Raw genomic sequence first — 14056 nt, forward strand, 5'->3', positions numbered from 1 at the left:
GGGATTGACCTCACCAGTACCACGCTTCCCCGGAAACGCTTGTACACGCTGTCGGGACCAGAGACCAAAGCTATGGAGGACTACATTGGGGACTCCCTAGCTACAGGATTTATCTGTCCCTCCTCCTCTCCCGCTGGTGCAGGGTTCTTCTTCGTGGAGAAGGACAAGACCCTGCTCATTGACTACCAGGGACACAATGACATCACAGTGAAGAACTGTTATCCACTACCACTCACTTCCTCAGCCTTCAAGCACCTCCAGGGGGCCATGATCTTCTCCAAGCTGGATGAATGAAACACCTACCACCTGGTGTGGATATGAGAGGGGGGCGAGTGGAAGACCACCTTCAACGCGGCCACCACAAATATCTGATCATGGCCTTTGGCCTCACCAACGCTTCTACCATGTTCCAGGCTATGGTGAATTGCGTTCTATGCAACATGCTGAACCAGTTCGTCTTCGTCTACCTTGATGACATCCTCGTCTTCTCCCACTCCCCCAAAGAACACATGCTAAATGTCCAGCAGGTTCTCCAGCACCTTCTGGAGAACCAGTTGTTCGTTAAGGTGGAAAATTGCAAGTTCCATCACCCCACCATTCCCTTTCTGGGCTACATAATCTCTGCTGGGAGTGTCCAGATGGATCCCAAGAAGGTGAAAGTGGTGGAGGATTGGCCTCAGCCTACGTCCAGGGTGGAGCTGCAACACTTCCTGGGGTTTGCCAACTTTTATCGCCGCTTTATCCAATGCCGCCCACTTCATTCCTCTCCCCAAGTTACCCTCTGCCAAGGAGAAGGCCCAGCTCAGGATAGATATGTCAAGTTATCAATTAAAAGTTCATAGAAAAACTGAACTTGTCCTAGTTAAAATTACAGTATTAAATATTCTACAGCTGTAATGTCATTGTCACGTTCTGACCTTTATTTCCTTTGTTTTGTATTTATTTAGTATGGTCAGGGCGTGAGTTGGGTGGGCAGTCTATGTTTGTTTTTCTATAATTTGGGTATTTCTATGTTTCGGCCTAGTATGGTTCTCAATCAGAGGCAGGTGTCATTAGTTGTCTCTGATTGAGAATCATACTTAGGTAGCCTGGGTTTCACTGTCTGTTTGTGGGTGTTTGTTCCTGTCTCTGTCTTTGCACCAGATAGGACTGTTTAGGGTTTCACACGTTCCATGTTTATTGTTTTGTAGTGTTCATGTGTACATTTACATATTAAAAGAACCATGGACACTTACCACGCCGCATATTGGTCCTCCGATCCTTCTCGCCTCTCCTCTTCAGATGAAGAGGAGGAAATCCTTGACAGTCATCAATCAAATCAAACTTTATTTACAGTGCTTTTGGAAAGTATTCAATCCCCTTCCCTTTTTCTAGATGTTGTTACGTTAGAGCCTTATTCTAAAATGGATTGAAACATTTTTTTTTCATCAATCAACACACAATAAACCATAATGACAAAGCCAAAACAGGTTAACAAACTTTTCCAAATGTATTATAAAAAAAAGATACCTTATTTACATAAATATTCAGACCCTTTACTCAGTACTTTGTTGAAGCGACCTTTGGCAGCGATTACAGCCTTGAGTCTTCATGGGTATGACGGTACAAGCTTGGCACACCTGTATTTGAGGGGTTTCTCCCATTCTTCTCTGCAGATCCTCTCAAGCTCTGTCAGATTTGATGGGGAGAGTCACTGCACAGCTATTTTCAGGTCTCTCCAGAGATGTTCGATCGGTTCAAGTCCAGGCTCTGGCTGGGCCCCTCAAGGACATTCAGAGACTTGTCCCGAAGCCACTCCTGTGTTGTCTTGACAGTGTGCTTAGGGTCATTGCCCTGTTGGAAGGTGAACCTTTTGAAGAGTCTGGAGCTCTGTCAGAGTTACCATGGGGTTCTTGGTCACCTCCCTGACCAAGGCCCTTCTCCCCTGAGTGCTCAGTTTGGCTGGGCGGCCAGCTCTAGGAAGAGTCTTGTTGGTTCCAAACTTCTTCCATTTAAAAATGATGGAGTCCACTGTGTTCTTGGGGACCTTCAATGCTGCAGAAATCTTTTGGCACCCTTCCCCAGATCTGTGCCTCGATTGAATCCTGTCTCAGAGCTCTACGGACAATTGCTTCACCTCATGGCTTTGTTTTTGCTCAGACATGCACTGTCAGTGTGGAACCTTATACAGTTGAAGTCAGAAGTTTACATACACTTAGGTCGGAGTCATTAAAACTCGTTTCTCAAACACTCCACACATTTCTTGATAACAAACTATAGTTTTGGCAAATCGGTTAGCACATCTACTTTGTGCATGACACAAGTCATTTTTCCAACAATTGTTTACAGACAGATTATTTCACTTATAATTCACTGTATCGCAATTCCAGTGGGTCAGGAGTTAACATACACTAAGTTGACTGTGCCTTTAAACAGCTTGGAAAATTCCAGAAAATGATGTATTGGCTTTAGAAGCTTCTGATAGGCTAATTGACATCATTTGAGTCAATTGGAGGTGTACCTGTGGATGTATTTCAAGGCCTACCTTCAAACTCAGTGCCTCTTTGCTTGACATCAGCCAAGACCTCAGAAGAAAATGGTAGACCTCCACAAGTCTGGTTGATCCTTGGGAGCAATTTCCAAATGCCTGAAAGTACCACGTTCACCTGTACAAACAATAGTACGCAAGTATAAACACATGGGGCCACGCAGCCGTCATACATTTCAGGAAGGAGATGCGTTCTGTCTCCTAGAGATGAACGTACTTTGGTGCGAAAAGTGAAAATCAATCCCAGAACAACAGCAAAGGACCCTGTGAAGATGCTGGAGGAAACAGATACAAAAGTATCTATATCCACAGTTAAACGAGTCCTATATCGACATAACCTGAAAGGAGGCTCAGCAAGGAAGAAGCCACTGCTCCAAAAACCGCCATAAAAAAGCCAGACTACGGTTTGCAACTGCACATGGGGACAAAGATCATACTTTTTGGAGAAATGTCCTCTGGTCTGATGAAACAAAAATAGAACTGGTTGGCCATAATGACCATCATTATATTTGGATGAAAAAGAGGGATGCTTGCAAGCCGAAGAACACCACCCCAACCGTGAAGCACGGGGGTGGCAGCATCATGTTGTGGGGGTGCTTTGCTGCAGGAGGGACTGGTGCACTTCACAAAATAGATGACTTCATGAGAAAGGAAAATATTGTGGATATATTGAAGCAATATCAAGACATCAGTCAGGAAGTTAAAGCTTGGTCGCAAATGGGTCTTCCAAATGGACAATGACCCCAAGCATACTTCCAAAGTTGTGGCAAAATGGCTTAAGGACAACAAAGTCAAGGTATTGGAGTGGTCATCACAAAGCCCCACCTCAATCCTATAGAAAACGTGTAGGCAGAATTGAAAAAGCGTGTGCGAGCAAGGAGGCCTACAAACCTGATTCAGTCACACCAGCTCTGTCAGGAGGTATGGGCCAAAATTCACCCAATTTATTGTGGGAAGCTTGTGGAAGGCTACCCAAAACGTTTGACCCAAATGAAACAATTTAAAGGCAATGCTACCAAATACTAATTCAGTGTATGTAAACTTCTGACCCACTGGGATTGTGTTGAAAGAAATAAAAGCTGAAATAAATAATTCTCTCTACTATTATTCTGACATTTTACATTCTTAAAATAAAATGGTGATCCTAACTGACCTAAGACAGGGAATTTTTACTAGGATTAAACGTCAGGAATTGGGAAAAACTGAGTTTAAATGTATTTGGCTAAGTTGTATGAAAATTCAGACTTCAACTGTAGACAGATGTATGCCTTTCCAAATCATGTCCAATCAATTGAATGTACAACAGGTGGACTCCAATCAAGTTGTAGAAACATCAAGGATGATCAATTGAAACATGATGCACCTGAGCTCCATTTCGAGTCTCATAGCAAAGGGTCTGAATACTTATGTAAATAAGGTAATTCTGTTTTTTTATTTTGAGGGTCAGTGTCCCATCCACGGGATGGTTGACGTAGGCTAATGTGATTAGCATGAGGTTGTAAGTAACAAGAACATTTTCCAGGACATAGACATATCTGATATTGGCAGAAAGCTTAAATTATTGTTAAATCTAACTGCACTGTCCAATTTGCAGTAGCTATTACAGTGAAAGAATACCCTGTTATTGTTTTAGGCGAGTTAACAATTTTGAATATGAAAAGTTATTAATAAACAAATTTGAAACATTTGGGCAGTCTTGATAGAACATTTTGAACAGAAATGCAATGGTTCATTGGATCAGCCCAAAACTTTGCATGTGCGCTGCTGCCATCTAGTGGCCAAAATCTAGGCTGGAAAAATATGTTTTGGCCTTTCTCTTACATTTAAAAGATCATGGTAAAATAATAATAATAATAATAATAATTACAAGAGACGGTTGTTTTTCTCTTTTCATTATATTTAACCAGATTTATTGTGTTATTTTCTCCTACATTACTTTCACATTTCCACAAACTTCAAAGTGTTTCCTTTCAAATGGTACCAAGAATATGCATATCCTTGCTGCAGGCCCTGAGACACAGGCATTTCGATTTGGATGTGTCATTTTAGGCGAAAATTGGGAAAAATTAAGGAGTTAAGAAGTTATAATTAAGACATTTGAAAAAATGTCAAAAAACCTGTTTTCACTTTGTCATTATGGGGTATTGCGTGTAGATTGATGAGGAAAAAAACAACTTAATACATTTTAATGTAACAAAACGTGGAAAAAGTGAAGGGGTCTGAATACTTTTTGAATGCACTGTAGTTCACTGGAATGGCATACAGTGGCTTGCGAAAATATTCACCCTCCCCCTTAGCATTTTTCCTGTTTGTTGCCTTACAACCTGGAATTAAAATTGATTTAGTTTTTTTTTGTATCATTTGATTTTACACAACATTGGAATCACACTCAAAATTAAAGTGGAAAACCACACTACAGGCTGATCCAACTTTGATGTAATGTCCTTAACACAAGTCAAAATGAGGCTCAGTAGTGTGTGTGGCCTCCACGTGCCTGTATGACCTCCCTACAACACCCGGGCATGCTCCTGATGAGGTGGCAGATGGTCTCCTGAGGGATCTCCTCCCAGACCTGGACTAAAGCATCCGCCAACTCCTGGACAGTCTGTGGTGCAACGGATGGAGCGAAACATGATGTCCCAGATGTGCTCAATTGGATTCAGGTCTGGGGAACGGGCGGACAAGTCCATAGCATCAATGCCTTCCTCTTGCAGGAACTGCTGACACACTCCAGCCACATGAGGTCTAGCATTGTCTTGCATTAGGAGGAACCCAGGGTCAACCGCACCAGCATATGGTCTCACAAGGGGTCTGAGGATCTCATCTCGGTACCTAATGGCAGTCAGGCTACCTCTGGCGAGCACATGGAGGGCTGTGCGGCCCCCCAAAGAAATGCCACCCCACACCATGACTGACCCACCGCCAAACCGGTCATACTGGAGGATGTTGCAGGCAGCAGAACGTTCTCCACGGCGTCTCCAGACTCTGTCACGTCTGTCACGTGCTCAGTGTGAACCTGCTTTCATCTGTGAAGAGCACAGGGCACCAGTGGTGAATTTGCCAATCTTGGTGTTCTCTGGCAAATTCCAAACGTCCTGCACGGTGTTGGGCTGTAAGCACAACTCCCACCTGTGGACGTCGGGCCCTCATACCACCCTCATTGAGTCTGTTTCTGACCGTTTGAACAGACACATGCACATTTGTGGCCTGCTGGAGGTCATTTTGCAGGGCTCTGGCAGTGCTCCTCCTGCTCCTCCTTGCACAAAGGCGGAGGTAGAGGTCCTACCACGAGAGTGAAAGCACCACCAGCATTCAAAAGTGACCAAAACATCAGCCAGGAAGCATAGGAACTGAGAAGTGATTATGATTATTAGAAAGCAAATTACGGACTCCTCTTTAAATCTGTGTATTCCTTCAAAGCTCAGTTGTCCTGAGTCTGCACAACTCTCCCAGGACCTAGGATCAAGAGAGACGCTCAAGTGTTTTAGTACTATATCTCTTGACACAATGATGAAAATAATCATGGCCTCTAAACCTTCAAGCTGCATACTGGACCCTATTACAACTAAACTACTGAAAGAGCTGCTTCCTGTGCTTGGCCCTCCTATGTTGAACATAATAAACGCCTCTCTATCCACCGGATGTGTACCAAACTCACTAAAAGTGGCAGTAATAAAGCCTCTCTTGAAAAAGCCAAACCTTGACCCAGAAAATATAAAAAACTATCGGCCTATATCGAATCTTCCATTCCTCTCAAAAAAAATTGAAAAGGCTGTTGCGCAGCAACTTACTGCCTTCCTGAAGACAAACAATGTATACGAAATGCTTCAGTCTGGTTTGAGACCCCATCATAGCACTGAGACGGCACTTGTGAAGGTGGTAAATGACATTTTAATGGCATCGGACCGAGGCTCTTCATCTGTCCTCGTGCTCCTAGACCTTAGTGCTGCTTTCGATACCATCGATCACCACATTCTTTTGGAGAGATTGGAAACCCAAATTGGTCTAAACGGACAAGTTCTGGCCTGGTTTAGATGTTATCTGTCGGAAAGATATCAGTTTGTGTCTGTGAATGGTTTGTCCTCTGACAAATCAACTGTAAATTTCGGTGTTCCTCAAGGTTCCGTTTTGGGACCACTATTGTTTTCACTGTATATTTTACCTCTTGGGGATGTTATTCGAAAACATAATGTTAACTTTCACTGCTATGCGGATGACACACAGCTGTACATTTCAATGAAACATGGTGAAGCCCCAAAATTGCCCTTGCTAGAAGCATGTGTTTCAGACATAAGGAAGTGGATGGCTGCAAACTTTCTACTTTTAAACTCGGACAAAACAGAGATGCTTGTTCTAGGTCCCAAGAAACAAAGAGATCTTCTGTTGAATCTGACAATTAATCTTAATGGTTGTACAGTCGTCTCAAATAAAACTGTGAAGGACCTCAGCGTTACTCTGGACCCTGATCTCTCTTTTGAAGAACATATCAAGACCATTTCAAGGACAGCTTTTTTCCATCTACGTAACATTGCAAAAATCAGAAACTTTCTGTCCAAAAATGATGCAGAAAAATTAATCCATGCTTTTGTCACTTCTAGGTTAGACTACTGCAATGCTCTACTTTCCGGCTACCCGGATAAAGCACTAAATAAACTTCAGTTGGTGCTAAATACGGCTGCTAGAATCCTGACTAGAACCAAAAAATGTGATCATATTACTCCAGTGCTAGCCTCTCTACACTGGCTTCCTGTCAAAGCAAGGGCTGATTTCAAGGTTTTACTGCTAACCTACAAAGCATTACATGGGCTTGCTCCTACCTATCTCTCTGATTTGGTCCTGCCGTACATACCTACACGTACGCTACGGTCACAAGACGCAGGCCTCCTAATTGTCCCTAGAATTTCTAAGCAAACAGCTGGAGGCAGGGCTTTCTCCTATAGAGCTCCATTTTTATGGAACGGTCTGCCTACCCATGTCAGAGACGCAAACTCGGTCTCAACCTTTAAGTCCTTACTCAAGACTTATCTCTTCAGTGGGTCATATGATTGAGTGTAGTCTGGCCCAGGAGTGGGAAGGTGAACGGAAAGGCTCTGGAGCAACGAACCGCCCTTGCTGTCTCTGCCTGGCCGGTTCCCCTCTTTCCACTGGGATTCTCTGCCTCTAACCCTATTACAGGGGCTGAGTCACTGGCTTACTGGTGCTCTCTCATGCCGTCCCTGGAAGGGGTGCGTCACCTGAGTGGGTTGATTCACTGATGTGGTATCAGTTATGTCCTACTGTGTTGGTCTGGGTTGGCGCCCCCCCTTGGGTTGTGGCATGGCGGAGATCTTTGTGGGCTATACTCAGCCTTGTCTCAGGATGGTAAGTTGGTGGTTGAAGATATCCCTCTAGTGGTGTGGGGGCTGTGCTTTGGCAAAGTGGGTGGTGTTATATCCTTCCTGTTTGGCCCTGTCTGGGGGTGTCCTCGGATGGGGCCACAGTGTCTCCTGACCCCTCCTGTCTCAGCCTCCAGTATTTATGCTGCAGTAGTTAATGTGTTGGGGGGCTAGGGTCAGTTTGTTATATCTATAGTACCTCTCCTATCCTATTCGGTGTCCTGTGTGAATCTAAGTGTGCGTTCTCTAGTTCTCTCTTTCTCTCTCTCTCTCTCTCGGAGGACCTGAGCCCTAGGACCATGCCCCAGGACTACCTGACATGATGACTCCTTGCTGTCCCCAGTCCACCTGGCCGTGCTGCTGCTCCAGTTTCAACTGTTCTGCCTTATTATTATTCGACCATGCTGGCCATTTATGAACATTTGAACATCTTGGCCATGTTCTGTTATAATCTCCACCCGGCACAGCCAGAAGAGGACTGGCCACCCCACATAGCCTGGTTCCTCTCTAGGTTTCCTTTCTAGGGACTTTTTCCTAGCCACCGTGCTTCTACACCTGCATTGCTTGCTGTTTGGGGTTTTAGGCTGGGTTTCTGTACAGCACTTTGAGATATCAGCTGATGTATGAAGGGCTATATAAATAAATTTGATTTGATTTGATTTTGGTCACCCCCTGCAGAACTATAATTTCCACCTGTTGTCTATTCCATTTGCACAACAGAAATGTGAAATTTATTGTCAATCAGTGTTGCTTCCTAAGTGGACAGTTTGATTTCACGGAAGTGTGATTGACTTGTAGTTACATTGTGTTGTTTAAGTGTTCCCTTTATTTTTTGGAGCATTGTACATACCTGTTCTGAAAGGCCCCAGAGTTTGCAACACCCCTAATCAAGGGGCACCACCATGTAAGCGGCACCATGAAGACCAAACAGGTCAAGGACAAAGATGTGACGAAGTACAGACCAGGTTGAGTTATAAAAAAATATCAGAAACTTTGAACATCCCACGGAGCACCATTCAATCCATTATTAAAAAATGCAAAGAATATGGCACCACAACAAACCTGCTAAGAGTTGGCCGCCCACCAAAACTCATGGCATTAATTAATCAGAGGCAACAAAGAGACCAAAGATAACCCTGAAGGAGCTGCAAAGCTCCACAGCGGAGATTGGAGTATCTGTCCATAGGACCACTTTAAGATGTACACTCCACAGTGCTGTGCTTTATGGAAGAGTGGCCAGAAAAAAACATTGCTTAAAGAAAAAAATAAGCAAACACAATTGGAAGGAAGAACTTACTCTACTCTGGTCAGATGAGACTAAAATAGATTTTTTTTGGCCATCAAGGAAAACGTTATGTCTGGCGTAAACCCAACACCTCTCATCACCCCGAGAACCCTATTCCCACAGTGTAGCATGGTGGTGGCAGCATCATGCTGTGGGGATGTTTTTCATCGGCAGGGACTGGGAAACTGGTCAGAATTGAACGCATGATGGATGGCGCTAAATACAGGGAAATTCTTGAGGGAAACCTGTTTTAGTCTTCAAGAGATTTGAGACTGGGATGGAGGTTCACCTTCCAGCAGGACAATGACCCTAAGCATACTGCTAAAGCAACACTCGAGTGGTTTAAAGGGAAACAATTAAATGTCTTTTAATGGCCTAGTCAAAGCACAGACCTCAATCCAATTGAGAATCTGTGGTATGACGTAAAGATGTTGATGTAACATGGTGCCGACAGAGATGGTCGCCTCACTTTGCGTTCTTAGGAAACTATGCAGTATTTTGATTTTTATGTATTATTTCTTACATTGTTACCCCAGGAAATCTTAAGTCTTATTACATACAGCCGGGAAGAACTATTGGACATAAGAGCAATGTCAACTTACCAACATTACGACCAGGAATACGACTTTACCGAAGGGGATCCTCTGTTCAGACCACCACCCAGGACAATGGATCCGCAGAAGGGGCACCAGAGAGGGGCAGACGGAGTGGCCTTCTGGTCACGCTCTGTAGACGTGCTCACCGCTCCGAGTATAGTACTTGCCAATGTCCAGCATCTTGACAACAAGGTAGACAAAATTCGAGCAAGGGTTGCCTTCCAGAGAGACATCAGAGATTGCAGCATTCACTGTTTCACAGAAACATGGCCCTCTCTGGATTTGTTGTCAGAATCGGTTCAGCCACCGGTCTTCTCCATGCATTGCACCGACAGAGATAAACTCCTCTCTGGGAAGAGGAAGGGCGGTCATGTATGTTTTATGATTAATGACTCATGGTGTAATCATAACAACATACAGGAAACTCAAGTCCTTCTGTTCACCCAACCTATAATTCCTTACAATCAAATGCCGGCCATTTTACCTACCTAGAGAATTCTTGTGAGTTATAGTCATAGTACATTCCTCTTCAAGTGAACACCAATACGGCCCTCAAGGAACTTCACAGGACTCTATGCGTACTGGAAACCATATATCCAGAGGATGCATTTATTGTAGCTGGGGATTTTAACAAAGCACATTTGAGAACAAGGCTACCTAAATTCTATCATCATATTGATTGCACGACTTGCAGGGCTAATACTCTCAATCACTGCTACTCTAACTTCCGGGATGCATACAAAGCCTTCCCCCGCCCTCCCTTTGGCAAATCCAACCACAATGCCATCTTGCTCGTTCCGTCTTATAGGCAAAAACTCAAACAGGATGTACCAGTGACGAGAACCATTCAATGCTGGTCTAACCAAGATTGTTTTGATCACACGGACTGTAATATGTTCTGGTCAGCCTCAGAGAACAACATTGACCTATACCTTGACTCTGTGTGCGTTTAACACCTATCCTAACCAGAAACCGAAGATGCATTTGCACAAAACTGAAAGCACGATCCACCGCATTTAACCATGGAAAGAGGTCTGGAAATATTGCTGAATTTAAACAGTGTAGTTATTCCCTCTGCATGGCAATCAAACAAGCAAAATGCCAGTAGTTTCAATTCAACGGCTCAGACATGAGACGTATGTGGAAGGGTCTACAGGAAATCACAGACTACAAAAACAGTCACCTCACGGACACCGACGTCACGCTTCCAGACAAATGAAACACCTTCATTGTCCCCTTTGAGGATAATACAGTGCCACCGTCTCTTCTCCGTGGTTGACGTGAGTAAAACATTTAAACTTGCTAACCCTCGCAAGGCTGCTGGACCAGACGCCATCCCTAGCCACATCCTCAGAGCATGTGCAGACCAGCTGGCTAGTGTGTTTACGGACAAATTCAATCGCTCCCTATCCCAGTCTGTTGTCCCCACATGCTTCAAGATGGCTACCATTGTTCCTGCACCCAAGAAGGCAAAGATGACTGAACTAAATTAATACCGCCCGGTAGCACTTACTTCTGTCATCATGAAGTGCTTTGAGAGGCTAGTCAAGGATCATATCACCACCACCTTACCGGCCACCCAAGACCCACTCCAGTTTGCATACTGCCCCAACAAGTCCACATATGATGCAATCGCCATCACACTGCACACTGCCCTATCCCATCTGGACAAAAATAATAGCTATGTAAGAATGCTGTTCATTGGCTACAGCTCAGCATTCAACACCATAGTACCCTCCAAGCTCATCATCAAGCTGGAGGCCCTGGGTCTCAACCCCGCCTGGTGCAACTGGGTCCTGGACTTTCTGGCGGGCCGCCCCCAGGTGGTGAAGGTAGGAAACAACATCTCCACTTCGCTGACCCTCAACACTGGGGACCCACAGGGGTGTGTGTTCAGCCCTCTTCTGTACTACCTGTTCACCCATGACTGTGTGGCCATGCACACCTCCAACTCAATCGTCAAATTTGCAGATGACACTACAGTGGTAGGCCTGATCACCAACAACGACAATACAGCATACCGGGAGGTGGTGAGGGCACTCGGAGTGTGGTGTCAAGAAAACAACCTCTCACTCAACCTCAACAAACAAGATGATCGTGGACTTCAGGAAACAGCATAGGGAGCACCCCCCTATCCACATCGAAGGGACAGCAGTGGAGAAGGTGGAAAGTTTTAAGTTCCTCGGCGTACACATCACAGACAAACTAAAATGGTCCAACCACACAGACAGTGTGGTGAAACCCAAAACCCTGACAAACTTTTACAGATGCACAATCGTGGCAGTGTCCCCCCCCCTGACGCGCGGCTCCCGCAGCGCGCCAACACAGGCCTCGGGGACGACACGGGGGCGAGGCGCAGGCCGATCCGGATGGAGGTGATGGAACTCCCTTAGCATAGTTGGATCCAATATATCCCCCACCGGGACCCAGCACCTCTCCTCCGGGCCCGTACCCCTCCCAGTCCACGAGGTACTGCAGGTCCCTCACCCGGCGTCTCGAGTCCCAGAATGGCCCGTATCGTGTACGCCGGGGACCCATCGATGTCCAGAGGGGGTGGAGGGACCTCCGGAACCTCACCTCCCTGCATGGGACCAGCTACCACCGGCCTGAGGAGAGACACATGAAACGAGGGGTTAATACGATAATACGAAGGGAGTAACAATCAATAACACACCTCGTTTATTCTCCTCAGGACTTTAAATGGCCCTACACACTGCAAACCCAGCTTCCGGCAGGGCAGGCGGAGGGGCAGCTTTCGGTTCGAGAGCCAGACCCTGTCCCCCGGTGCAAACAAGGGGGCCTCACTGTGGTGACGGTCAGCGCTCCTCTTCTGCCATCCACTCGCCTGACGCAATAACTCCTGGACGGCTCTCCATGTCTCCTTAGAGCGCTGCACCCACTCCTCCACTGCAGGAGCCTCGGTCTGGCTCTGATGCCATGGTGCCAGAACCGGCTGGTACACCAACACACACTCAAACGGTGACATGTTGGTAGAGGAGTGGTTTAGTGAGTTCTGGGCCATTTCAGCCCAGGGGATGTATCTCGCCCACTTCCCTGGCCGGTCCTGGCAATACAACCGCAGAAACCTACCCACTTCCTGGTTCACTCTCTCCACCTGCCCATTACTCTCTGGGTGATAACCCGAGGTCAGGCTGAATGAGACCCCCAGACGCTCCATAAACGCCTTCCATACTCCGGACGTAAACCGGGGACCCAGATCAGAAACGATATCCTCGGGCACCCCGTAGTGCCGGAAGACATGGGTGAACAGTGCTTCCGCAGTCTGTAGGACCATAGGGAGACCGGGCAACGGGATAAGACGGCAGAACTTCGAGAACCGATCCACAACGACCATGATCGTCGTGTTCCCCTGAGACAGGGGAAGATCAGTAAGAAAATCCACCGATAGATGGGACCACGGCCTTTGTGGACCGGGGAGGGGTTGTAATTTCCCTCGTGTCAAGTGCCTAGGAGCCTAGGAGCACACCGAGCAGGAGGAGACATAGAATTGCACGTCTCTCAACAAGGTAGGCCACCCGTACCTCCCTCTAAGACCTCGCACAGTCCTCGAAATACCCGGGTGACCTGACGAGGGTAGACTATGAGCCCACCGAATCAATTGATCACGTACAGCGAGCGACACATACCTACGACCCTCCGGGCACTGTGGAGGCGCAGGTTCCTCCCTTAGTGCCCGCTCGATGTCCACGTCCACCTCCCATACTACCGGTGCTACCAGCTTGGCAGCCAGAATGATGGGAGTAGGATTGATGGACCGGTCATCAGTGTCATATAGGTGGGACAGCGTGTCGGCCTTAGTATTGAAGGAACCTGGTCGATACGAGATCGTAAAACGAAATCGGGTGAAATACATGGCCCACCTTGCCTGACGAGGATTCAGTCTCCTAGCTGATCGGATATACATCCCTATCTCCCACATCATAATTCCGCTCAGCTGGCCTGAGCTTCTTTGAAAAAAAAGCACAGGGGCGGAGCTTCGGCGGCGTACCCGAGCGCTGTGAGAGCACAGCTCCAACCCCAGCCTCGGATGCGTCCACCTCTACTATGAATACCAAAGAAGGGTCCGGATGCGCCAACACTGGCACGTTGGTGAACAGCGCCTTCAAACAACGGAAAGCTCCGTCCGCCTCTGCTGACCACTGCAAACGCACCGGCCCCCCCTTCAGCAGTGAGGTAATAGGAGCCGCTACCTGGTCAAAGCCCCGGATAAACCTCCGGTAGTAATTGGCAAACCCTAAGAACCGCTGCACCT

This window comes from Oncorhynchus tshawytscha, linkage group LG21 (assembly GCF_018296145.1).
Source record: "Oncorhynchus tshawytscha isolate Ot180627B linkage group LG21, Otsh_v2.0, whole genome shotgun sequence".
NCBI classification, from domain to species: Eukaryota; Metazoa; Chordata; class Actinopteri; order Salmoniformes; family Salmonidae; genus Oncorhynchus; species Oncorhynchus tshawytscha.